This window comes from Pleurodeles waltl, chromosome 5 (assembly GCF_031143425.1).
Source record: "Pleurodeles waltl isolate 20211129_DDA chromosome 5, aPleWal1.hap1.20221129, whole genome shotgun sequence".
NCBI classification, from domain to species: domain Eukaryota; kingdom Metazoa; phylum Chordata; class Amphibia; order Caudata; family Salamandridae; genus Pleurodeles; species Pleurodeles waltl.
Window position 1 is genome coordinate 1,164,213,138 of NC_090444.1, and position 20,846 is coordinate 1,164,233,983.

The window sequence follows — 20,846 nt, forward strand, 5'->3', positions numbered from 1 at the left end:
CAGTGTAGGTCCAGGGGGTTACCTAATAGTAACAATATCAGGAAGGCAGAGTTGATTAGATCCCTTAAGGCCTGGGCACAGATATCTTCAGAGAATGAAAGGGAGGGGAAAGGTAGCTCCTTCAACAAACCTCCACCAGGAGGAGGTGGATGACACTCTTTCCACAACTTCCAATACTAGACTTGTCCTCTCAGCTAGGGAGTGAGGGAAGGCTCCCCCACAGGGAAACCAAAACTGTCTCTTGAAGAGAGGAAGCTTCAGGCTCAGCTAGGAACCTTAGCTATAGAGAAGGAGAAGCTAGAGCTGGAAAAGAAGAGGTGGACAATGGAAGAAGAAAGCAGAAATGGTAGCAGCAACAATGAAGAGAGTGCTGAGATACCCAAGAGGGTGTAGGGGTAAGCCAAGGGAACAACACCCAAGTTCGCTGAGGGGAATTATATTGACAAATGTTTGAATGCATTTGAGAGGGCCCTTGAGATGAGAGAGGTCCACTCTAAGTATTGGGGTTCACTTCTGTTGGAACTGATTCCAATAGCTGGGAGGGTAGGCTCCTGACACTATAGGGGGTTGAGGCAAAATCTTCTTCCCACATGAAGCCATGCTTACTCAATAAAACTTGATCTGACCCCAGAAAGGTACAGGGTGAAGTTCAGGGACACCCAGAAGGTGAGCACACAGTCATGGGTGGACTTTGTATAAATTTCAGTGAAGGTACTAGAGGGTTGGATTAAGGGTAACCAAGTGAGTACCTATGAGGGGCTGTATGATGTAATTATTAAACAGCACATTCTGACTCACTGTGTACAAGAGAATGTACGCTAATATCTAGTGGACTCAAATTTGTCTGGTCCCAGGGAATTGGGGTAGATAGCTGATGAGTGGGTTTCTAATCAACATCAATGAGGACAGGTCCCCTCCCGGGGTAATGCCCATGGAAAGGAAGGTAAAAAAAAAAGAGTCCTCATGAGGTCCACAAAAACCTGTGCAAGAGGGTAGGACCCCGTGCCATGCCACTTTCAAGAAGAAGGGTTATTTGGGAAAGCATTTTGATCCTGCAAAGGCGGGAAAGTTTTGTGACCTGATGAAGGCAGGTCAGTGTTTTGACTGCTGTCAGCCAGGACACAAGAGAGGAGATGCTGTTTGCACAAAGAAGTCCCCCACTGGTGGGTAGTCCACAGGGATTGCTAGTGTAAGTGTGTGGGTGGAGATTGTCTCAGAGATTGGGAAGGGGTTAACAGAGGCAACCTTAGTACCCTGTCCCTCTTGTCTCCCAGCATGGAGTGGTACAGACATAGGCCTAAAATTAATGGAACTGAGGTTAAGGCTTTGAGGTATAGAGGAGCCAGTGTGACTATGGTCACAGAGAAGCTGGTTATTCAAGAGCAGATCATACCTTGTGTATACCACCAGCTAACCTGTGCAGACAACAGAACCAAACTCCTCCCTAAGGCAATGGTGAGTTTGGAATGGGAAGGTGTGACAGGCTACAACCAGGTTGCTGTGTCTCCTGCACTCCCTGTGGAGTGTCTACTGGGAAATGATCTTAAAGCTTCTGACTGGTCAGTGATGGAGAGAATTGTCCATGCAAGGATGCTGGATCTCGCGGAGTGGGTATGTGCTATGACCAGGTCACAGGCTGCCCAGCAGGGAAAGGCTGGACACTGGAATGATGGGCCAAGTATCCAATGACAAGAGAAAGTGCACTGGGTCTGGTGATCCAACACAGAGAACTCCAAAGGTGCAGGAGGATCTTACTTTTGAGGGTGGTAGTGCACCCCTGCAAGATCTGCCTGACTTGGCAGAATTGACAGCAGCTGGTAGACCCACCAGAGAGGAGTTTTGACAAGTCCATAGAAAATGTCCTACTTTTGAGAGCTTGAGGCAGACTGCATCTAAACAGGAAGAGGGTGATGTTAGTGGATCCCATAAAATGTGCTGGGATGAGGGAGTCATATACACTGAGACCGGAGACCTCAAGGAGGGAGCCACCTGGAGGTTGGTGGTACCTAAAACGTCTAGAGAATTCCTCCTCACTTCAGCCATGACATCCCCTTGGCAGGTCATTTTGGTCAGAATAAGACTTGGCATCGGGCGAAGAACCATTTCCATTGGCCCAACATGTCTGCCAAAGTGAAGAACCTCTGTAGCTCCTGTGCAATCTGTGAGGCCAGTGGCAAGAGAGGGGGATAACCATAGAGTCCCTTGCTACCACTGCCATTTGTTTGGTATTCCCTTTAATCCACCAACTGCATCAGGGAGCAGGTATATCTTGGTGGTAGGGGACCATGCTACAAGGTACCCTGAACCAATTCCCCTCAGAACAGTCACTGCACCATCAGTGGCTATGGTCCTACTTGATGTGTTCACCAGAGTGGGTTTCCCAAGGGAGGTTCTTTCAGATAGTGGCACAAATTTGTGTCCAGCTATCGGAAGATGATTTGAGAAGAATGTGGTGTTACCTACAAGTTCACCACCCCATATCATCCCCAGATTAAGGGTCTGGTGGAAACGTTCAATAAGTTCCTGAAAGGCATGACCAATTGTTTGTCTGACTAACTCAGGAAGAGATGGATGTTCTCTTACCATGCCTACTGTTTGCCTTAAGGGAGGTCCCACAAAATGGGGTTGGCTTAATTTCCTTCAAATTGTTGTTTGGGCACCCTGTAAGAGGCCCATTGTGCCTGGTGAAAGAGTTGTGGGAAAAGTCTCCCAAAGAACCCAAGGACAATGTGCTGGACTATGTAGTAGGCCTGAGATCTCGCATGGGAGAGTACATGTACAAAGCAAACAGGAACCTGGAGGCCAGCCAAGAGCTCATGAAGCTCTAGTATGACCAGATGACTACTATGCCTGAGTAAAAACCAGATCAATTGGTGTGGGTGTTAGTCTGTGGCTCCTAGGGTCTTCCAGGACAGCTGGACTGGGCCTTATCCATTCCTAGAGAAGAAGGGTGAAGTTACCATTTTGGTAGATGTTAACACCCCTAAGAACCCTCACAAGGTCCTGCATATCAGTAGATCGAAACCCTACCAAGACAGGGCAGACATAACCATCCTGATGGTCGCAGATGAAGGAGAAGAAGAGGAAACTGCCAGACCTCCTCTCCAATAATGTGTGTTACTACCCCTACTAATAATCTTCCTTCCAACACCATGATAGAAGGTGAGCTTCAGTGAAATAATTGTGTTACATAGTTAGTCTTTGAATATGTATTCTCGTTCAGACCATTTGTTGTGGTTTAGCAGAGGATAGTGTTGTTGGAAATTTGTTAATTTATTCACTTGTAGCGGTGAGTTTAGAGGTAAAAAACTTGATATTCAATAAACGTTTTTGAATTTCTGTCAGTGTTGGTTGGACTTATTGCTAAGTGTTGTGCTTAACAATCCGCAATAACTCTTTTGGCATGTTTATTGAGTTTTGAATTTTTCTTTGAAATTAAATGACTTTTACATTTTTCAAAAAGAAATCTGTATTTGTTCTTTGCCCTTAGCTAGGCAATTTGTCGAGTTATTATTCAGAGAGTAATTCCAGTAGGGACTTTTATATGTCTTCGAGGTTAAAAAAAACTAAGGCCCATATTTATACTTTTTGACGCAAACTAGCGCCGGCGCTGGTTTGCGTCAAAAAATGCACCGCGGCTAACACCATTCTTACGCGCCAGGCTGGCGCCTTATTTAAGTATTGACGTTAGCCGGCGCTGCGGGCTGCTCAGACTAAAAAAAAATTAACCTAACCAGGCAGCGCCGGCGTAGGGAAAAATGGGGGTTGTGCGTCAAAAAATGGTGCAAGTCAGGTTAAAGTAAAAAATCATAGCTCTAAACAGACTTGTACCATTTTTTGACGCACAACCCCCATTGAAATGACTCCTGTCTAGCAAAGACAGGAGCCATGCCCCCCTGCCCAATGGCCATGCCCAGGGGACTTCTGTCCCCTGGGCATGGCCACTGGGCACAGTGGCATGTAGGGGGGCCCAAGTTAGGCCCCCCTATGCTACTAAATAAAAAAAAAAAATACTTACCTCAACTTATCTGGGATGGGTCCCCCCATCCATGGGTGTCCTCCAGGTGTGGGTGGGGGTGGCAAGAGTTGTCCCTGGGGGCAGGGAAGGGCACCTGTGGACTGCTTCCATGGTCAGAGACCATGGAAATAAGCCCACAGGTCCCTTAACACCTGCCCTCACCCAGGCGTTAAAAAACGGCGCATATCAGGCAGGGCGCCTTTTTTGTAAGGCCCGCCTTCTCCTGTGCGTCAAAATGACGGAGGAGTATAAATAAGGCGCACAGGCCTTAAATTAATTTTTTGGGACGGGATTTCCTACCTTGCATGTCATTAACGCAAGGCGGTTTCCCGCATCCAGAAAATGCCGCACACGGAGGAATTTTGACGTTCGCGGGTCCGGGCATCATAGTATAAATATATTTTAAAAATTGACGCACATTCGGCTCAAACAGAGTATAAATATGCCCCTAAGTGTACTAGTAAAAACGTCATCCAAAGTTCAGATTTTATCCCCAGTAAAGCACTTGTCCATCAGCCACTATGAAATCCCAGCACACTGCACTATAATCCTTCATCCACAAGGCCTTCTCTTCACATAATTCCATCTGACTACAGGGGTCCCCACACACTAAAATGCATGTTTCAAGAAATTAAGTAAACAAAGACCATTGGTAAGATGATGGAGTGCCACTGATAAAACATAAGTGACAACTATTAGTAATACAATAAATGAGTCTAACAGTAACTAACACCGAATTAGTAAAAAATGAAATTTGAAAAAGCGAGCAAACTATACCAAACATGAATATCAAATGAATTATTGAAATAGAAAATCTACAACATGATCGGAGTAGAACATGCCACTGTACATGAAATATCTCTAAGATTTGACAGTACAAGTGAGAGAGCGTAGCTTACATAATCTATATTAACATGAAATGTTTATGTACTAATGTGTAATAATGATAATAATGCTGCACAGAAACTATATTAATGTACTTTGCTAAAACATGCACTTGAAATGTGCCCACGGGGAGTGGCCATCAATATATACGGGGACTAATAACATTGACTAATAATGTTAAAGTGATATGTTATGATATGATTTTACACTAATAATAATAAGTATATGTTAAGATTTAGCTAATAAATCACTAGGCCTTTAGTTAGCATAAGTCAAGGCCTAGCTGCCTGGCTCTCATAATAAATGCGTTTTTCTAACGTGCAGTGTGCTGACTTGCTGAAGGACATGAACTCTTGTTTTTCTCTAAACTAGAAGCTGAACGTAACTGTAGTAGATCCGTTCTCATGAAATTCGACTTGCTTATAGAAACATTTTAGCTAAATGCAACACTGTAGACCAGTCGTAGGTACAAGGTCGCCTGAACCGGTACAGACAATGGAGCCACTGACCGAAGATGTGCAAAGGACCACAAGACTATGAAATCATACCGGACATTCCACCCGCTAAAGACGTCAATCATAAGGACCAACAAAATACGTGAGAACTGTTATGGGGTGACAAATTTGATGACCTAATGTGAAGTTAATTGGTTAAAAATAGTGGGGTGCAACCCATTGTCCAATAAATTTTAGGGGAATGTACAACGAAAAGGGGATAAAAACCCTTGACACCAGGAAGTAAATGAGAACTAGGGAGTAGGAGACTAGGCGAGGGGGAGATGCTGATGCGTTTTGCTATTATCCAGAGACTTTGTCACTTTGCTTAGTGACTTGCTAATTTTACTTAGAACCATCCTTGCCCTTAGATTGCCCATATACACTTTACCTCCTTATGAGGGAAGTGCCCCCTTTTACCTGATTACTGAATTCCTGATGACGAATCAACTGATGTCCTGAGGACGAAGACCGAACTTGAATGCTGACCCCAAGCGGTGGGTAACTATATGACAATGAAATTGTGATTGTCTGATTGCTTTTCCTTTCTAGGTACCAACTGCTTCTTTTGACAGAGACCATAGTTAGATGTTTTTACAAATTGATGTTACTAAAGTGTTATGCATGAAGCCCAACATGCCAATGCTAATTAGAGGTTAGTTGAGAGGGGTTCACTAAAACTGACGCAACTAGACAAATGACCGAATCTCTGCTTTGTTGAATAGCGTGATGATGATACTCTGCTAGAATAACCTATGCTGACGCCGTGTTATATTCTGATATTTGTGATTCTTGCGTTGATTAAATATTAGCAAAGTTGCCATATTGTGACTATGCTAATGTGCTTCTTGGTTTTGAGACTAATACACTTACTAGTAGAATTGTAAACAATAGGGAATAAATATCACAAAATTAATATTATTCTGGTGTGGTTATTCATGACTGAAAGGTCATGGTGTTTCTGAGTTTCATTAAATGTTATTGACAAAGGTGAATTGCATTGTTTTAATAAATATTGAAGACATTATTGACATATTGATTGACATGCTGATTAGCTATCTCGTCCTAAGGTGTCTTCAAACAGGGTCAAAAGATTCATTGGCCTAAAACGAGTCCCAAAGTGAGTAAATTAATCATAAAGGGACTTTAACACAAGCATTTTATAGACTACAAAAAACATATAAATTGCTGGCTTTCTCTGTAAATGCTTCCTTTCACTAATGTGCTTAGGAGTTTCACGTCTCACTTTTTTTTTTTTTTTGCTTGGTACTGTGAAATCGATTTTATTACTCTGTGGGTATCCGTGGTTTTTCCTTAATGCTTATTACAACACCTAGAACAGCTAAATGTTGATTTCCATCTCATTTTGTAGGAATATTTGATACGCTAACCAGAAGTCAATGGCTCTGCTGGCAAACATTGCATGGAAGAAGGGTTTTTCAGACGATTCTGCGTTACCAGACAGTTTATTAGATAGAACTTTAGAAACTGTCATTATTTCAGACTTCAATCCACTTAGTATAACTGTTGGGAGAGAGGAATGAAAGCGCAGAGGAAACCTGACGTTAGCCGGCGCTGCAGCCTGGTTAGCGTCAAAATAAATGACTCTAACCGGGTAGCGGAGGCAAAGGGAAGACTAGGGGTTGTGCACCAAAGAATGGTGCAGGTTAGGTTAGTGTCAAAAATATTGGCTCTAACCTGAGTTGTGCTATTTTTTGACGCACATCCCCCATGGAAATGACTCCTGTCTTAGCAAAGACAGGAGTCATGCCCCCTTGCCCAATGGCCATGCCCAGGGGACTCCGGTCCTGGGCATGGCCATTGGGCAGGGTGGCATGTAGGGGGACGCAAGTTAGGCCCCCCTATGCCACTTAAATAAAAAAATATATACTTACCTGCACTTCCCTGCACTCACCATGGATGGGTCCCCCCATCCATGGGTGTCCTCCAGGGGTGGGCGAGGGTGGCAGGGGGTGTCCCTGGGTGCAGGCAAGGGGAACCTGTGGACTGCTTCCATGGTCTCCCACCATGGAAATGAGCCCACAGGTCCCTTAACGCCTGCCCTGACCCAGGTGTTAAAAAAATGGCGAAAATCCGGCTGGGCGCCATGTTTTAAGGCCCGCCTCCTCCTCTGTGTCATTTGGACGCCGGAGTATAAATAAGGCGCACATGCCTTAGAGTCATTTTTATGCACGGGAATGCCTACCTTGCATGTAATTAGTGCAAGGTAGGTTTCACGTACAGAAAATGAGTCAAACTCCGTAACTTTGGCGCTGGACAGGTCTAGCGGCAAAGTATAAATATGGAGTTAAGTTTGCACCGAATTTGCATTGAAAAAAATGACGCAAATCCAGTGCAAACAGAGTATAAATATGGGCCTTAGTTTTGTTGATCTAGATATACTCCAGACATCCCCTGAGTCTAAAATTGCAACATTCCTTATAAGAGAAGTTATCACAAAAGAACTCAGGAATTTTGAATGTCTCTTACTTATTATATTAGGTCTTTTTACTAATACTCTGTGACCGACCTAAAACTTTGATTCATAGTGAGTTTCATATTTATTTTGATGTCCCCTCCAATGCAGAACAAGCTCATCATTTAAAAAGTTCACATTTTGTTCCCCACTTATTTTTCACCACACAGGATTGAGTTTACAGTGTGGTTTCCTGCCTTTAAGTGAAACAAATGGAGATATAGATGTTACACTATTAGGAGTGACATGGTGTGCCCACCAGGTTTCTCTCAACATTTCTTTCAGGGATGTCTTATTCAAGAGTGCACGCTGTGCACAATTTTTTATTATGTTATTCATACTCTCTGCTAAACCATTGGCTGGAGGTGAATAGAAGGCTGTCTTAAAATGAGTTAGTGACAATTCTTTAAGAAAAGTTTTCATTTCCTAGGAAACAAACTATACCCCATTATTACTTGTAAGAGTTTTCAGAACACCCTCCCTAGAAAATTCTTCTTTTAAAAATTTGATTATTATTTTATTGTTTACCGTAGCCACACACTTCGTGACCACCCACTTAGACCTATAGTCTACCAGCAGCATAACATATTGTTCATCATTGGCTGGAAGATCAAATGGTCCTGCTACATCCAAACATAGCTTAGTCCATGGCTCCACTGGTACCGCAGAAGCTTGACACTGCCTGGGATGCTGGACCTCAAAGTGATTGTCACAACAATCCAGCCAAGTGATCTAGTGCAAATCGGAACCACTTCCCTATCTAAAATGTCATTTTTCAAGATAAAGTTTAATTGCAGTAAATGTTTTGCGCTACAAAAGACATTCAGCTGCAAAGACCACCATTTTAAATTGAGTAACGCTCAGGAAGGGGTATTTTCTCTCCTTGAAATCAATGCAGCACAGGGATCTGTAATTATGTGACTTGAAAACAGTGTAGGATTACGAGCTTTTTTCCATTTGTAATAGGAATGACAGGAGCTGGATAACTGTGTCCTTAGAAACCTAGATGAGGTAGTACCGTATGTTTCCATGCAAAAAGGTATTAGGCACAAAGTCGAAATGAGTGCTATAAAGGCAGTGGTAAGGGAAGAAGAAATTACTGTGTGGGTACCACGGCTGCAGCAGGCTTGTGACAACACTGTTCTGTCTAAGTTGTTTTGCATATACATCCTCTTGATAGACCGGCTTGATGACCTAATGACCTCAGACACAGCAAGGACTCACAAGCATTAATTGTTTCACTGCACAAAGGTTGCCTTTCTATATGCCACTGCCTCATGCCATTTGCAAATTGGGAACAGGAATCTGACAACAAGGTATCTCAACCTCCACTGTAAAAGGGTTTATGCAGACAGGAAGAACTTTGTTACACATCTCTGCTCCATGGGATTGGCCTACTGTCTGCTAATGTCATGAACTCACAGGGAGCTGAATTATTTAAGTTATTTGTAATTGCTCTCTTATGCTCATCTCAGTGCTCCTGTTTATCCTCACCCCTGCTAACGCCAAAAAGTTGTAAAGAGCCACTGTGTTATTTGCCATTTTCAGCCCTGGGACCACCACCTACCCAGGGCTGGCCCTATGCAAAATAAAGGAGAGGGGCTGCATGTCCCCTCTCCTGGATCTAATAATGGACCTGGAGACCACCACTCCCAAGGCCAGCTCCCTATCTCCTGTGGTGCCCACAGGAGATAGCAGTTTGCTGTCATTTGACAGCTCCTGCCAAGCGAGAGCAAACTGTAAGAATGCTCTCACTGTCAAGCGGGAAGGAAAACAGATGAAAGGATTGCTCCTGCACACAGGGAGCAGCATTTTAGCAAGTCTCTGTGTGCAGGAGCAATGCTGGCTCGCGGAAGCGGTGAGCTGGCAAGGACTGTTTGGGCCATGAGGCTCCCCACATGGTCCCCAGGAGAAGCTAGGCACTTGCCCAAAGCAAGACTAGTGTTTCACTGCCGCGCCACCTAGAAAAGTTATCTGAAATCCATGATGGATGTGTCTGCATCATTGCTCTTTCAAGTCCAATATGTCATGTAGTGACTTGAGATAGTAGGTTCATTCTTGTTATCTCTTGTTGAGAACAGAGCTCGTCATTTTCCTTTATAACCACTATGAGTATGCAAAATAAATCTAGAACCCCCACCTTTTTGGCCCCGAACATATACATTAGTGGTATGCAAATGTTTCACGTCTTTTTCCAGGATGATGGACAGCTTACCAAAAGGCCCCCTCGGCGCATTTCCCACCGATTTTGAAGATGTGTTTTTGATGCAGAACATATGAGCACGTCTCCACCAAACAAAGAAGCACTTACTACATATAATTGAAAAGAAGTACCCTTGTTTGGTGGAGATTCAACTCTTTTTAGTCTTGTCGTCTTCTCTACATGAGGATTCGTGTTCTAGCTGATTTCTGTATGAACACGCTTGAGGAACAATCACATTGTCTAAATTAGAGAGGCACAAGGTCACTGGAGACATTACACAGCTGTAGTGTAGGATATGCAGTATACATTTACCCAGCAAAGTAGCACTTACTAATTAATAAGTAGAAAGTACTCAAGTTGAGTAGACATTTTGCACAAAACTGTGCCCCCTTCTTGGAAAAATTTGATGATGCGTTCAGGCACCAATGCTCATTTCACTGAAATTAAACTCAATGGGAAGCACTTACAAATATAAACAAAATTGGTGCCCTTGTTGAAATTCCACTTCTCTAAAGTAAAAATCATTGTAACTTCTTGTGCTTTTCCAAGGCAAAGTTCTCTCTAAGTTCCACTTTGAAAAGTTATCAATAGCTAACGTAGTGACTGTGATGAGTGTTTTTTTTTTCTTGTCATCTCCTGTTGAGAATAGAGCACCTTAGTCCCTCTTTTAACTACTGCAAGTATGCAAATGTGCAAAATGACCTAAAAGGCCCGTTCATTCGGTCGATGGCCCTGCATGGCATGAGGTTGGATGCATCCGAGGGATTAGCTGCAGGGCCTTAGGCCTAGCCCCCGCTGCATAAAAAAAAAAAAACGTAAATTCACTGAAAAAGACAAAGGTTACAGGGACCGTACAGTTAGAAATTAGTGTTTAAAAAACCTTAGAAATTCCTCCAGTGATTTAATGATAATTTCACTGTGATATACTATAAAAATATACACACAATTTATCCCCTCTGTATTTAGTTGTAGTTGTTTTTGGTGTATTATTATATGGCCCATATACAGCGGGGTTATAAGGGCTTCCCTAGATGATATAAAAATATCGACCTTTCAGCATGGTAAGCTTTCTACACTTGTATGAAGACGCAACAGTAATGCAAGTGGATCTTAGGAGTGGTATCTACATAACGTGTAGAAATCCCAGTGAAAACTTCAAATTCAGAAAGAAAACTGATCATCACGGCGGCCAAGTTTGAAATTCAGAAAATAGACTTGGTATGCATTTGCTTGCAACACAGTCAATATGGCTACACCTCTTGCACTATTCATTTTACCAATCTATTTCTATTTTCCCATGGATATCACTGCTCTGAATTCCTGAAGGCTGCATTGTATTGATGAACAAAACTAAACCTAAACAACCTGATGGCATCATACTAATGTCATGGCATCATCTGCTGTAGTGTATTTCTTTCTTTTTATTGATCACAAAAAACATAAAAAACACAATTGTGTTGACCTGTCATATGGTATATAATAGCATGCCATTTCTATCCCTCATAAAAAATATTTTATTTTTACATTAGGTAATCAGATGATCCATATTAAGTACCCGCTGACTTGATGGAATGCCCAAAGTTTATTCTCCCTGGTAATCAAAATTCTTCTGCTGAATAAACCATTCCAGGAGGTAAAATGTCTGACTGCTCAAGCTGCAAAGATTCAAATACTATTCTTGTGCATAATGAATACATGAATACGCAAGTGAATTAGAAAAAGAATACTGTATAATAAAAGGTTTCAGGAGTTAATGTGCAAGTCATACACCAAATTAATTCACTCCTGACAGGAATATGTGAATGCAACCTGCTGTTAGGCTGCTCCTTCCATAAAGCTATGACATAAAGTTATAAATAATTTAACACTTTTCAAAGAAAATAATGATGTCTTCTTGATGACTTCATGTAGGGTGTGTTTAGCCGTCAGAGTGCACGTTTACCAATACTAGGCAACTTACATGTAAACTAAGAAAAACATATGGCTAACTTGTGCATTATTGTATTTACACAGTTCACCGGCTTGGACAAGTGGACAGAAATCTCATCACATAATGGTAATACCTATATCAATACAACATTTGATGCCCCTGGTAATTTCAGTTGCGTATGTACCAATACTTTGGCCCGTATTTATACTTTTTTAGCGCCGCATTTGCGTCGTTTTTTGACGCAAAAACAGCGCAAACTCGCAAAATACCATTGTATTTTGTAGGTTTGCGCCGTTTTGCGTCAAAAAGCGGCGCAAATGCGGCGCTAAAAAAAGTATAAATACGGGCTTTATTTTTAATTACAGACAACGACAACGGCAACGACTTCAGTTACCATATTTATCTGCGTGGGTGGCACCTCTAGCCTAACATTCTTGCATTGGGTTTGATAAAATGTCTTGAAAAAAAATTTATTAGTGCTCACTTTCAATTATTTGCATTCATGTAAAGATAGTTCCAAGGACTGCTTAAAAGCACCGAGGTTCTCATCTGATCACATCCCTAAATGATTTATAGCAATATTTGAAATATTTCCATGACTTGTTATAAATGCAATAATGTTGGAGGCAAAGATAAATAGTGCAGATGAGATATGCGCAATATGTACCCTCTACTGTAGTGCAACCTACTTCAGTAATTGCGGCGTCTGTTCATGATACCGAGGTGAGAGAAGCACATGTCGAAAAAAACATGTGGTCTGCAGCACATGCATTAATTGCTGTCTGCAGAGCATAAACTAACTAGCAGTATTAGGGGGGCACAGTCACAAACATTTAGCAGCACAAAAGAGCCTGATACAGGTCGTTAGTGGACTAATAAAGTGTGGATGTATGATAGAACAACGCATGCACCAGTCATACATGCCTGAACAATGACTGCGTTGTTTTCCACTTATGCCTTTACCACGCATGCCTTTACAGTGATTTTTCGCTGTAAAGGCATGCCTAGTGAAGCCATGTGTGGAACGGCATGCGTGGTTTTCGCATGCCACCCCCCACCCACCCTAAAAACACAACTACCCTGACCCCCCCACCTGCCCTAAAAATAAAACTACCCTGACCCCACCCACCCTGAGCCCTAAAACCTACCCCAAGTCCCTCACCCGCCCTAAAAACTGACCCCACCACAAAAAATAAAACTACCCTGCCCCTAAAGACAAAATTACCCTGTCTCCCCACTCGGCTCTAAAGGTAAAACTACCCGACACACACACCTGCTCTAAAAATAAAACTACCCCAACCCCCATCCACAAAATAAAACTACCCTGACCCCCCACCCTCCCGCCCCAAAAATAAAACTACCTGAACACCCCTAAAATCTACCCCGATGCCCCCAACCACAGCCCTAAAACCAACCCCAAACCCCTACACGCACTAAAAACAACCAACCCCACCCCGAAAAATAAAACTACCCACCCTAAATACGAAATTACCCTGACACCCACCCTTGAAAACCCATTCCCCCACCCACCCTAAATATAAAAATTACCCTGACCTCCCACCCTGCCCCTAAAAACAAAACTACTGCGACCCCCACCATTGCCTCTTAAAAAATAATAACCCAACCAGCCCACCCCTAAAAACTACCCCACTCCTAACAACTATCACCAATCCTCCCCTAGTCCACTTACCTGACAGCCTCCTACCCCGACCCCCCTGCCCCTAAAAACCTGACCCCCCACCCGCCCTAAATACAAATTACCTCAACACCCCACCCCTGCCCCTAAAAAACAAAATTACCCCAATCCCCCACCCGCCCCTTAAAACCCGACCCCCCACCCACCCTAACTACAAAATTATCCCGACCCCCGCCCCGTCCCTAAAACCCCACCCCACCCGCCCTCAATACAAAATTACCCCCACCACACACTCAGCCCCTAAAAACAATATTATCCCCACCTGCCCCTAAAAACCCACACTAAATACAAAATGATCCCGACCCCACAACCCCCCTAAAAACTAAATCACCCCGACCCCCCACCCTAAAAACAAAACTGCCCTAAAAACGACCACTCAGCCCCACTTACATGTCCGTGTCCTCTCCCGATGCTGACTCCCTTTTTCTCTGCCTTAACTACGCATGTGCGTTGTTCAGCACATGCTTGGTTAAGGCAGAGAAAAAGGGAGTCGTTAATGCGAGCATGGTTCCGCTTGCGTTAACATCGTTGTCAGATTTCTGGTGTTGTTGTTCCATACGTTTCCCTGACTAAATTAAAGTGTGTAATAAAAATGTCTTGGAGACAGCAAATGCATGGAAAACACTAGACCTAGATTTAATAATGGTTGCTTGGGCTCTCATGTGTCACTGCACATTTTTGTGCTTACCTGCTGACATAAATTGACACATTTCTGATCCCTTTGCAGCACTTAAGTCTTTGCATTAGTAAAAAATTCACTAATTGTGACTTTTTTGTTTTCGTCCTCAATCTGCACAGTCATGGTGCGTGTCTGTTTTAAAACTATTCTGTTGAGGTGTAATTGAGGCTTGAGACACTGTTTGTTTGGATCAATCTCGGTATCAACTGAATGATTAAAAAATGCATGAAAAAGGCCAGATCAAATTTAGCCAAAATACATGCAATTATGTTACTGAAAATGCAAATTATGCATCTAAAAGTAAAAAAATATCGACATTACTTACTAGCAGTTTTCATTACATTATGGACCAAATGTACAAACATTAAAAATAGCATTTTGCAAATAGTATTTTTTTCCTAAATCGCTAGTTTGGTGCTCTCTATTCTTAATGTATGAAACTGCTCTTTTTTTAATTAGTGACTCCTAGTGAGGGTCACAAATCGACCTAGTTCATGAAAATTAATGAGGTAGGTAGCAATTTGCAGCACACTAGGAATCAAAGGAATCACAGGGATGGTGGCCTGCTGGAGTTTGCAGACCACCATGTCTGTGATTGCTTTTAATAAAGCAAATAATTTATTTCTTTGAAATGCAGCCCGTTTTCTTTAAAGGAAAATGAGATGCATTTCAAGAGAAAAATGAAACTTTTTTGTTTCATTTTAGGGACCACTGCCTGCGTTTAAAAATAACACTCTTCAAAGGGAAGGGGTTTCATGGACTGAACGCATACCACCTCCTTCGAGGAGATGGTAAAATATTCATGTTTTGCAACAGTAATTTGGTCCCAAACATTAACACATACCACTGTGAACACGTGTTTAAACACACTAAATACGCCCCTTACAAATACAGTTTCTAAAAAAAAACACATTGCAGTTCGGGCCATTTGCAACCTTAAAACTGTTTGGTACATCTGGCCCTAAGTGAGGTGCATTTCACCTGACAAAATTTCCCAAATTTAATAACAAACTTTCAGACAAAGTAATTGTTCCCTTTCTCTGTTTGTGAGCTGTCTTTCTTACATAACAGCCTTCTTAGCCAAGGCACATCCTGACAACACAAAGTCACTACGACAATTATATTCTTGTTTCATGTCTCTCTGCTTGGTTGGGAAGGATAGGGAATGAGGTGGGAAGTGAACTAGTATGAGGAAGACTAAAGCTTGGACTAATGAATAATATCAGTAATTAATATCAACATTACTTTGTTACTTTTCTCCCTCATGCCAGACCATATTTTGTGTGAGGATGTAAAAAGCTATAAACACAGATGCAGAAATCACATTCTGCTGGACCTGGCCCTTCTTATGGGGTCATCCGCAATGTTTATGCCTTCCTCCTCCTATTTTTTCTGACTGCTTTTTTTGGCTCTAGGACTCGGAGCACTTTATCACTGCTGATAAATGCTAAAGTGCATGTGCTTTCCCTTCTAAATTTGGTATGATTGGCTTACACCTAATTTGCACACTTAATGTACCTGTAATCCCTTGTACAGTGGTATCCCTATAGCCAGGTCCTGTAAATTAAATGCTACAAGTGGGCCTGCAACGTAGCTTGCGCCACCCACTTAAGTAGCCTTTCAAACCTGTCTTAGGTGTGCTACCACAGGACCTGCGTGCACAGTTTACTGTCACAGGGACCTGGCATCTAAATTTACTTGCCAGGCATAGAACTCCCCTTTTACTACATGCTCTATGGGCAGAGTGAAAGGTAGGACGTACGTCTTTATGACCTACATGTCCTAATAGTGACAACAGCCTATTTGGTTCCTCACTACAGTGAGTGCTGCCTCTCTCATAAGATTGCATTGGAAATGCCCTAACGTATGTCTAATTGGTATTGTCTGATCTATGAGGCGTGGCATAGGCATGTTTGGTATGGTTGGAATAGTAGTTAGAAATGCTGTTTACTGGTGTAGGTGGATTTTTTTAGTATCATTATAGAAATGCTACTTTTAGAAAATGGGCATTTCTCTCTGCTTATGACTCTGGTGTTTTGCAGCTTGACTCCAATCCACGTCTGGGCAGAGTGACAGTTGGGCTTTGTGCATACCTTTCAGACAGCCTATACACAGGGAGGGTGGAGGTGTCAGAAGAGTGCATCTGCATATTGATCTGCATATTGATTGGTCCTCCAGGGCTGGGAGAGGTAGAGGCGGGGCACACCTGCATTTGTAAAGGCTGTGTCCTGGCCTCGCACAAAGGGCTCATTTACACCCTGCTGATGTCTGGAGCCAGTGCTGGAGGAGAGCAGGGACATTCCTGCAACCGGTTGGAACTCCCTTTCCCCCTGTTGTGGAGACTGCGCAAAATGAGTATAAGTACAGGGGGGTTTCTCCTACATTTTGTGACACTGATGAACACTACTGGAACTGGGCACTAAATGCTGGAAGGGCTTGTCAGAAACTGCCTTGGGACTGCTCTGCTGTGAGACTGACCTGTGACCTGCTAGGTCACTGAGAAGGACTGCCACTGCCTTAGAACCCTTGTGCTGGCCTGCTTGCTCCGGCCCTGCAGCCCTGTGCCCCATTGCTGTCTCCAGGGGCTGGGTGGTGAGCCCCCTGCTCCCCTTCATTTCCCCTTCCTCAAAGCGCAAGAAGAGTGCTTTGCCATTTATTTTAACAGCGGAAGGGAATCGCGAGCACTGGATTTTTGCTCTTTTACAGTAAGGGAAGTGCGCTCCCCTACTGGTCCCTCCAGCACATGGAGAGAGTTTTTTTACTTTTATTCGGTCCAGGGTAGGCGCAAGGAAGTGCCTGTGTCACCTGGCGTGTGGCTCCCCCCTCCCCCTTCTGCAAAGGAAAAGCACAAAGCCGGGAGGTTGCCCCACAACTAAAGAACTGCCAGCAGTGATCCCACAGACAAGACATGCTCTTAGAGGTGCCCTCGGGGCCCAAGCAGGCACCTGCTTCAGTGCAGTCATCTCCACGACCTGGGCCGCCAAGAGGAGAGAGGCCGGATTGCGGTCTAGAAGCTGAGAGCCTTTCCCAGGGCCCTGGAGGGCTCCGAACTCGCTCCCAGGACCTGGGTGTGAGGAGACCGAGCTACTGGTGGAGATCAGCTGTGCCACATGGTCACGAGCAGCTGGTGTGCCAGGGAATAAGCTCAGGGACCAGTCCAGGTCTCCCACGCTGGAACAGAGTGTCTGTTGGGGATTGTGGCAGCTACTGACACGGACAGCAGGGTGGAGTGGTGACCCTTGATGGAGGTTGCTGTAGTGGTTAGGCAGCTGCGTCTGCTCTATGGTTCTCAGAGAAGAGACCACATCTCTTATGAGAGGATCACTGTAGCACCTAGGTCGGCGCGAGGGGTCTCCACTCACCGGACACCTGGTAGTCTGCGGCCTCCGGGCAGGAGGTGGTCCCAGTAATCACCTAATACTGTGCAATCCCCCGGTATGTCCCATACCCTCATAATTCTTGTATGCTGTGAGCTATGACCCAGGGTACTTTATGATACACTTTTGTTGTGGAGTGAAACTTAGGCCCAGATTTAAAAAAGTGTTAGTGCCATCTTTGCGCCATTTCTTTTACACAAAATCAGCGCTAACTTAATGGCATATTTATATTTTGACACTAGAGCAGTCTAGGGTCAAAGAATTTGGTATTAGCATCATTTTTTGGGAGCGCCACCTCACCTTGCGTCATTTAACAACAAAGATATGGAAGGTAGGCGTTCCCTCCTAAATATATACGCTAGGCCGCTAGTGCCAAATTTAGAACCCCCAGTAAGTGTGACATACAAATCTGAAACATGTATGTTTGGGTAAGTCACATTGCTATATATGTTTTTGGGTGCTACCTATATCTGTCTGACTGACATACTGTAGATGGCAGTGGGTCATTCCTAACACTAAGTTGACTAGGTCACTCAGCTCAACAAGTACAATGTTTAACAGTTGTCCATGCTAATCTTGTTTACAAATCACAAAGCTATGTTTTCCTGTCATGTCTTGCAGGCGGACCGCCACACTACACCATCAGCGAGGTTTCCACTTTTGAAGACCCCAATGTAACTAGTAAGTGACACCTTGAATGTCACATGTGTACACACAGTGTTTTGTCCGAGAGGGTTTGATGTGTATTAAGCCTTGTTCAAATGGCATGTGTCTCAATCTAAACATCATCATCTATCCTTGGGTATCAACATCATGTCTGATGGCATGCTGAGGATGTAGAATAATTTGAATGATGCACAAGTGCCAATGTGTGCTGCTATGGATTAGTGGGTCTCAGGAAATGTTATGCATGTCCATAAACACAGTGATGTCAGTCAAGATATACATCAAAGGTTCTGGCTTTCTATAATGCATGGATGTTTCCAACATATTTTTCACAGCACTTGTTCCTGCACTGTATGGCACACATTGCACAAATTTAGTCAGGACATGGTACAAGATATGTACCTGTGTAGAGCTCTCTAAAGAGACACTTGCACCACCGGTGTTTCAATGCTTTTTAATAATGCAGTGAGGCACTGGACGTGCAAGGATCTTTTTGAGAAGGATAACAGTCAGTTGTGTACACATAGAGATTTGTGCTCTTCTCCAGATGGATGTGGGACAAGCCATGGATTGTAGCAAACAAGATGTGTGCACATGAAACAAAAGGTTTTAGCCATCATGATAGTTGTGAGCAAGCATGATCCCATCACGTGTGTATGAAATGTGCATGGTGACTGTTTTCCTGGTAATTAGGAGGTGTATCAAATTTGTGCACAGATACGGGCAGATACACTTCGCCACTTTTTTTGTGGTCCTTAGCTTCCCCTATCCGCCACCATGTGTGTGCCGCATATGATATATGACGCACCGTGTTGTAGGGTATGTGCCAATTGTGCTTAACTTTTTGACGAAAATGATGTACTGTTCATGGTTAGTGCAAGAGAATCTTATGCTAACACATCTGCAAGGTCCAGGGCTGTATGAAGAGGCCCATTGTGTCCAATGGTGTGCCCCTTTTAATGCCAGCTCTGAGTTGGCATTCAAACTAGCCAAAACAAAATGATGCAGCTGAATCTCTTAGATTGCAGTGTGCCTTTTTGGCAGTCACCCTACCGGGGGAACGCCACCCTTGCATACATCATGCCTGGAACAGGCCTAATGTGGAGCAAGGGGTGATAAAGTGTCACAATACAGGGATTACACCACTTTGTTGATATTGTGCTGACCATTTGGCCTTGTTGTGCCTAAATAGCGTCATATTAATTATGACGTAATGTGGTGCAAGGAGGTTCTAGACCCACTCAAATCTTGGCCCTAGTGTGCAACTTTAGAGAGCCATTATCCCCACGACATGTTTACGATATGGTAGATGCTTGCTGGGCAGATTTGTATAGACTTGGGTCTTGCCCTTGTTGTTGGCTTACTGGTCAACAACATGCATCATCAGAAAATGCTGTTTACAATGCATGCTTGTTCTTCCTCTATCCAACACAGTTACTGATGACATGTTCTACTCACGTTTTAGCTGCCACAATGACTCTGGCCCAGAAACACCAATTTGAAAAAACGTGTCGACATCTGCAAGGTCCAGGCTGGTTACCAGAAGATGTCTATGAGGTACCGCACTGAAAAGTCATGGGGGTCGTGGAAGGCTTTCCCACATGGTGGACCAGCTCAACAGCCTGCAACCTCTTCAAAAAAAGGAGTGTCCACTGCACTCAGAGTCCATGGTGCTCCATCAGGTCCTGCACCCTCAACATCCACAGCACATCTGATGCCAGCAGATGTCTGACCTGGCCGAGGTCAAGGCTAAGTTGGCCAGACTTGAGGCAGACAATGCCAGGAACTACAAATTTCTAAAGTACATCAAGAGGAAGCTGAAGAAGTTGTAGGTGTGGCCACAAACTACTTCTTAGGACCTTCCCCAGTCTACACTATGTATTGCTTTAGTGGGCTTTAGGGGGGTAGACATTGGTTAGGTAACATAGAGTAGGTTAGTTGTAGGATATAGTTAGTGTGGTTTGGGGATTGGGATTTAGGCTTTTTTTTGTTTAGGGGTTGGGTGGGAGGTTATGAATAGGGGTATATGTAAAAAAAAACACCAAACAAGTAAAAAAAAAAATACAACAAAATCTATAATTGTTTAGGACATAGGATTAGTTAGTATAAGTGTAGCTTTAGTTCATGTTGTCCTACACATCTATTGTCTCATTAGGGGGGACAATGTTAATTGAGTGTCGTTATGTGTATAAGTTAAGTTCAGATTAGGATAGATGGCTGTAAGGTTAAGTTAAGATAAGTTAGTATAGGTTAGCTTAGTGTAGGTTAGTGAGTAGTAGGATTTTAATAGGTTCTGATTTTTAGTTAACTACCAATACATCCTGTAAGTTTTAGACAATTAGGTGACTATGATGATTGACTGTCTGGGTGTTCTCATGTCTGCACTGGCCAAGTTACACAAATGCCTTAAGGTATATATTCA